This window comes from Otolemur garnettii, unplaced genomic scaffold, assembly GCF_000181295.1.
Source record: "Otolemur garnettii isolate 467f Iridium unplaced genomic scaffold, OtoGar3 scaffold00045, whole genome shotgun sequence".
In the NCBI taxonomy this organism is placed as follows: domain Eukaryota; kingdom Metazoa; phylum Chordata; class Mammalia; order Primates; family Galagidae; genus Otolemur; species Otolemur garnettii.
Genome location: NW_003852440.1, coordinates 10,718,081 through 10,724,649, shown reverse-complemented (window position 1 = coordinate 10,724,649; position 6,569 = coordinate 10,718,081). Strand labels below are relative to the sequence as shown.

At 44.6% G+C, this 6,569-nt stretch overlaps 1 pseudogene; it reads left to right on the top strand.

The window, feature by feature from the left end:
* The first annotated feature begins 728 nt into the window (after window positions 1–728).
* On the top strand, window positions 729–4,895 carry LOC100959973 (annotated as a pseudogene).
* The last annotated feature ends 1,674 nt before the right edge of the window (window positions 4,896–6,569 follow it).

The window sequence follows — 6,569 nt, the reverse complement described above, 5'->3', positions numbered from 1 at the left end:
AACTGTCCTATTTCCATCTGACTGGTGAGAGATTCAGTTGTAAAATCCCACCTTGAAGGGTTGTTTTCTAAGGTTCCTTTTGGTATCAACTCTAATCATGTGGGTTCTCTCTAAAGCAAACTCTCTGCTGATGCTTTGGAAAGTGATCCTAAGAGTAGGAATGAGGAACTGGAGAAGTGAGGCAGGAACAGAGGGAAAGCAGATGGAAGGAGCTGTGCCACACTGGCACCAGCCATGGACTTGTGGCAGAGCCCCCTTGGGTCTCCTAGGGAGATTTGTGAAGGGGAGGGAAGGAATAGCAGTATCCATGTCCCATACCCCCACCCTGTGCTGAATGGTGGCTCCATGGGTGTTAACTGCCCTATACTTTGAGACTGTGCTGAGTGCAGAGTGAGTTGCCCTGGGCATCCCACCAGAGATGTCCCCGCAGGAAGTGCAGGGGATCGACTGGGCATAACCCAAAGTGAGGCACCTCCATAGAGCTGGTGGAAGCCATGTAGAGTCGATCACTCCAGCAGTGGCTAAAGCAAAAGGGGGTGGGGACAACCTGGAGGGACATAAGAGAAGTATCCAGAACAAACACCATATTTGGAAAATTGCTTTTAAAAGTAAGGTCAGGAGAACACTCAGTGGGAGGCAGAGGAGCGGCGGCTGCCTGAGCAGCACACAGCTCAGTGCTCCTTTCCGCTCCACTGTGTGGGCCTCTGCCCTCTCACCGGCTGTAGAAAATGGTGAAAGAAACCACTTACTATGATGTTTTGGAAGTCAAACCCAATGCCACTCACAAAGAATTGAAGAAAGCATATAGAAAACTGGCCTTGAAGTACCACCCTGATAAGGATCCAAATGAAGGCGAGAAGTTTAAACAGATTTCTCAAGCTTATGAAGTTCTCTCTGATGCAAAGAAAACAGAATTATATGACAAAGGAGGAGAACAGGCAATTAGAGAGGGTGGAGCAGGTGGTGGTTTTGCTTCCCCCATGAACATCTTTGATATGTTTTTTGGAGGAGGAGGAGGAAGGATGCAGAGAAAAAGGAGAGGTAAAAATGTCATACATCAGCTCTCGGTTACCTTAGAAGATTTATGTAATGGTGCCACAAGAAAACTAGCTCTGCAAAAGAATGTGATTTGCAACAAATGTGAAGGTCAAGGTGGCAAAAGGGAGCAATAGAGTGCTGTGCCAATTGCCGAGGTACTGGAATGCAAATAAGAATCCATCAGATAGCACCTGGAATGGTTCAGCAAATTCAGTCTGTGTGCATGGGCCATGGAGAACGGATCAGTCCTAAAGATAGATGTAAAAGCTGCAATGGAAGGAAGATAGTTTGAGAGAAGAAGATTCTGGAAGTTCATATTAACAAAGGCATGAAAGATGGCCAGAAGATAACATTCCATGGTGAAGGAGACCAAGAACCAGGATTGGAGCCAGGACATATTATCATTGTGTTAGATCAGAAGGACCATGCTGTCTTTACTCCACGAGAGGAAGACCTTTGTGTAGGAGACGCCAACATCCCAGCAAGATGATCTGCAGCTGAGGGGTGGACCTTGGGCCATTCCTCCACAGGAGCTCCTTGTGGGAGGAACCCGTGCCCTCAGCACGTAGATATTGTTAATTACTCCCCTCATCTGTGTTGTTCTGGCTCAATAAAAGGCTGGTGCGGAGGTTGCTCGGGGCTACCAGAAAGTAAGGGCTAGCCCGCCTTCCACAAGCTTGTACTTCTAATCCGCTTCTCCCCTGGTTCCTTCCTGCGCTAACGGAGACCAGGGCCACAGGTGCCCCACGGGTCCCAACATTTTGGCGTAAGTCGGCAGGATATAGTAGGACACAACAGGACACCAGGGTCGAGGATCAAAGGGTTCAACACCTGGATGTAGGTGAGGCCTTTGGTAGACAGTGGAAGGAAGTCCAAAGGGAAACGCCACTCAGGGAAAGTGGGACCTTTGGCCAATTTAGAAATTAAGAAACCGCGCTCAGAATAAGTAAATTGTCTGATAAACTAAGCAAAGTCACAGGTAACTTTCTGTTTGGGCAGTCGCGGGAAGTAGAAACTGAGGAGGAAAGTGATGTTCAATCGTTATCTGAAAGCGAGGATAGTGAGGTTCAGTGGGAAACTGGACCTAAGAAAAATTGGGAAGCGAGAGCATATGATCTGAATGAGCAAGTAATCACCGCTATGGCCACTATGGCTGAACAAATTAAACAATTGGGAGATCAGATAAATAGTCTCACTGTCAGAAATGCTAACTCAGAGCACCCCGTTTTGCCCTCAGCACCTCCCTATGTAAACGAACCACCTGTGACTTCTGTTATGCAGGCTGTATTAGAAGGGCGTAATACTGGTGACTTTGAGTGGGAAAACACTTTGGGGCTTTTTCCGGTTACGGTCACTGATATTCCTCCTGATCCGCAACACCCTCAAGGGGGCCAGCGTTTTAACCACCATATGATCACCTTTTTAGTTCTTAAGGATTTGAAACAGGCCGTAGCACAATACCGTATGCAGTCCCCATTTTCCAGAGGTCTGTTGCAGGGGCTTGCACAGAAACAGCGGCTCATTCCCTATGACTGGGATATGATAGCCAGAACTGTTCTTGAATCTGGTCAGTATTTACAGTTTAAAACCTAGTAGAAGGAGGAGGCTGACCTAATGCGTCTCCAGAACCAACAGAGAGGCATCCCAATAACATTTGAACAGCTCACTGGGTCTGGGCAGTGGCTGGGGATTCCCAATCAGCTTCAATACAATGACCTAGCCGTAGTCCAGACAAGACTGTGTTGTCTTAGGGCCTGGGAAAAGGTTCAGGCTCCTGGAGATGTCTCTAAATCTTTCATTAAAATAATGCAGTCGGGAAATGAACCTTATACTGACTTTCTAGCCCAACTAAAAACTGCAGTCGATAAGGCTGTTGCCCAGCCGGAGCTGAGAGACATGCTTTTCCAAACTTTAGCATTTGAAAATTCCAACTCGGCGTGTCAAAAGGCCCTGCGACCTTTGAGAGCACAAAATGCTTCCTTAGAGGAGTATATACGGGCATGTGCTGACAATAGGAACAGGATCCTATAAGGCTAATTTACTGACCACCGCTTTAAAAGGAAGGGATCAATTCATTTCCTCCCCTTAAATAATAGTCCTAGGTTTCTGCTCACTAAAGCTCTTTTCGCTCTTAATTTTCTCAATCTCAGCAATGATGAAAAGACAGCTGCAGAACGCCATTGGACATCTCTCATTCATGCACCATTCTCTCCAGTACAACAACCTATCTTTTATAAAAAACCTGATATGACAGAGTGGAAGCCAGGTTATGTGCTGCAATGGGGTCGAGGCTTTGCCCATATTATTACAGAACATCAAGAAAAGCAGTGGCTACCAGCCCGCTGGATTAAGCCTCGACACGAGCAGGAAACTTTACCAGCACCTTAAACAAGTTTGTTTTCACTAACCTTTCTTCTCCAGGACCTTAGCTTAGGTGATTTCATAGTGGAGAAATCCTGGATCAATCTCCTCTGTGGGAGCCTCAGCAGGAAGCAGTTAGGAGCAGTCAGCGCCCCTTTTCCCTGAAGAGGCAGCAGGAGCTTCTATGCAGAGTGGGAGGATTGATATAGGATTTCATTATTTTGGGCTGTATATTAAGCCCCAGGCAAGCTTAGGAGGCATCGTCTAAATCTTGGACAATTAGGACAACAAAGACCTCGGACAACAGGCTTTAAGGTAAAGTTCATTATGGTATCGGCAAGGTAAGAGAATTTCATTTGTTGGGTTCGTTTCTATTTCACTGGGCACCTGATCTTTCTTAAAGTTATACACGGCTTTTTGGAAAGGGTCTGAGTTTGCAGCCCTTTCTCTACCTAAGCTTTGGGTGATGCTTAATACTTCCCATGGAAGCGTCATGAGCCCTATGGGCCAGCCCATAGCACATAGTTAAATGGTGATTAGCACTTAGGGGACAAGTTTTCCCCCCATGCCTAGTTTGACTAATTTGAGTTTCCTTTATGTCCGAATTAGCTCCGATGCTGTATTTTTGTTATGCTTATGTGCCCTTTTGTTTCTTTTACTCAACAGAAAGCTTCTTGGTGAGGAGAGCGGCAGAAACAACCAATGACAGACCTTCTCCCTTGCCTCTTCAGAAATGTCTTTAATACACTAGAGGGGGGAAATGTAGGAGACGCCAACCTCCGAGCAAGATGATCTGCAGCTGAGGCGTGGACCTCGGGCCATTCCTCCACCGAGTTCCTTGTGGGAGGAGCCTGTGTCCTCAGCACGTAGACATTGTTAATTACTCCCCTCATCTGTGTTGTTCTGGCTCAATAAAAGCCTGGTGTGGAGGTTGCTCGGGGCTACCGGAAAGTAAGGGCTAGCCCGCCTTCCACAAGCTTGTACTTCTAATCCGCTTCTCCCCTGGTTCCTTCCTGTGCTAACCGAGACCAGGGCCATAGGAGCCCAACGGGTCGCGACACCTTTGCATGTGTATGGACATACAGCTGGTTGAAACATTGTGTGGCTTCCAAAAGCCAATAGCTACTCTTGACAACAGAACCATAGTCATCACCTCTCATCCAGGTCAGATCGTCAAGCATGGAGACATCAAGCGTGTGCCAAATGAAGGCATGCCAATTTATCATAGACCATATGAAAAGGGTCACCTAATCATTGAAGTTAAGGTAAACTTTCCTGAAAATGGCTTTCTTTCTCCTGATAAACTCTCATTGCCAGAAAAGCTTCTACCAGAGAGGAAGGAAGCAGAAGAGACTGATGAAATGGATCAAGTAGAACTGGTGGACTTTGATCCAAATCAGGAAAGATGGCGCCATTACAATGGAGAAGCATATGAGGATGATGAACAGCATCCCAGAGGTGGTGTGCAGTGTCAAACCTCTCAATGGGGCCCGTGAATGACACGCATGCTGGCATTTTATGTGCAGTAATGAATGAGTGAGGGACTGTAATCATAATATGCTCACTACTTGCTATTGTTTGTTTTAATATTCAACTATAGTAGTGTTTTAAAGGTTAAATGAAGAATAAATGCAAATATAAAAGCTCTGACTTTGCCCTGTATGTATGACTTCAGTGTGCAAGATGAAATTTAATACCTGTTAAAAACTACTTTAAAAAAAGAGTTCCCCTAGCATTTGTTAGGCCAACCTTGTAATTTATTTCAGCTGTGTATATGAACAAGCTTAGAATGAAATGCTAGGTGTATGCACTGGCTTCAGTATATGACCCTTCATTGTTAAGCTATCAAACTAAAACTCTGTATTTAACTGGCAATCGGATAAAGAAAACTTAATTTGTAGAGAAGTGTTGGTCTGCATAGTTAATTTATCTTGAGTGGGATTCATTGTGATGCCTCTACATTTACTTTGTTGCCTCAACTGTTACTTGAAGATGGCATAATATATCATTTATCCTGTGGTATCAGTAATAGAAAAGTTGCCTTTCCAAAAAACAAGGTTTATCATAATATGCTGCTTCTCGAGGGTATGCACCTACGGAATTGCATTCCCTCTGTGCCATTCATATGTAATATATCCATATATATGTAACTTGACCAGACTTGTTTATTTTTTCCCTCCCTCTTCTTTTTGGACCATGATAAACCCCTGAGTAGTGACTTCCAGAAGTGAGTAATTTAGAAGTTAAAGTGAAGAGACCTTTACGTAGAGAAGTAATTTGCATGCATAATTTAGGAAGGTCTTCCTTAGGTATGTCGCAGGCTTTCTTTAAATGATTCGACTTATGCTCCAAAGGAACTGTAATTTAATGTTGCTAGTATGGCAAATGATGAATAGCTTTAATTGTATGTTTAAAAGTCTACATATATTCACGCGCTTAAATTCGGGTATCTAATTTTAAGCAGTTCTTGAAATGTATGAATGTCTCCTTAATATACTGGTTACAAAAAAAAAATAGAAAATAAAATAAAAGTAAGGTCAGATATAGGAGGACATACTCGTCCCTCAGAGAGGATTTATATTTGTTCTTGCTGAATGCCTAGGGACATGGCCACTTGACCATGACCTTAATCAGCAGAACTGCAGGCAGTGGTCAGGCTGCAGCCTTGGAACTCACCTACTAGGGCAGCATTTCAGGGCCTCAATCAACAGTGAGGACCAGATTCACCAGATTCATCTTTCCTCTGGTGGGTCTTGGGCCTCTGTCCGCAGCGGCTGCCCAAATTGCAGCTGGGCCTCTCCCTGCTAAAACCAGCAAATGTTTGCTTAAGTCCTGGGTCACTAGGCCTCACTGCTCCAGCACCTGGCTCAGTGCATTACTGAATTATTAGCTCTCTGATGTCACCTACCAAATATTTCACCATACTTTGCAGTTGCTTTTCGTAGAAGTGTTTGTCCAAATTCCTCACTCATCTATTTCACATAAACAAAGTCATCTTTCAAACAAAGGTCACAAATCAACAAAGCACAATATAAAGGGATTTGTAAATGCTTAGTACACATTTGAAAGATATCAGTTTCCTGGGGAATTCTGGGAAGATGGCCGACTGGTAGCAACCCTGGTCAGAGGCTCCTGAACAAAGGAAGAAAAACTGGTTGGAATCAGAATCT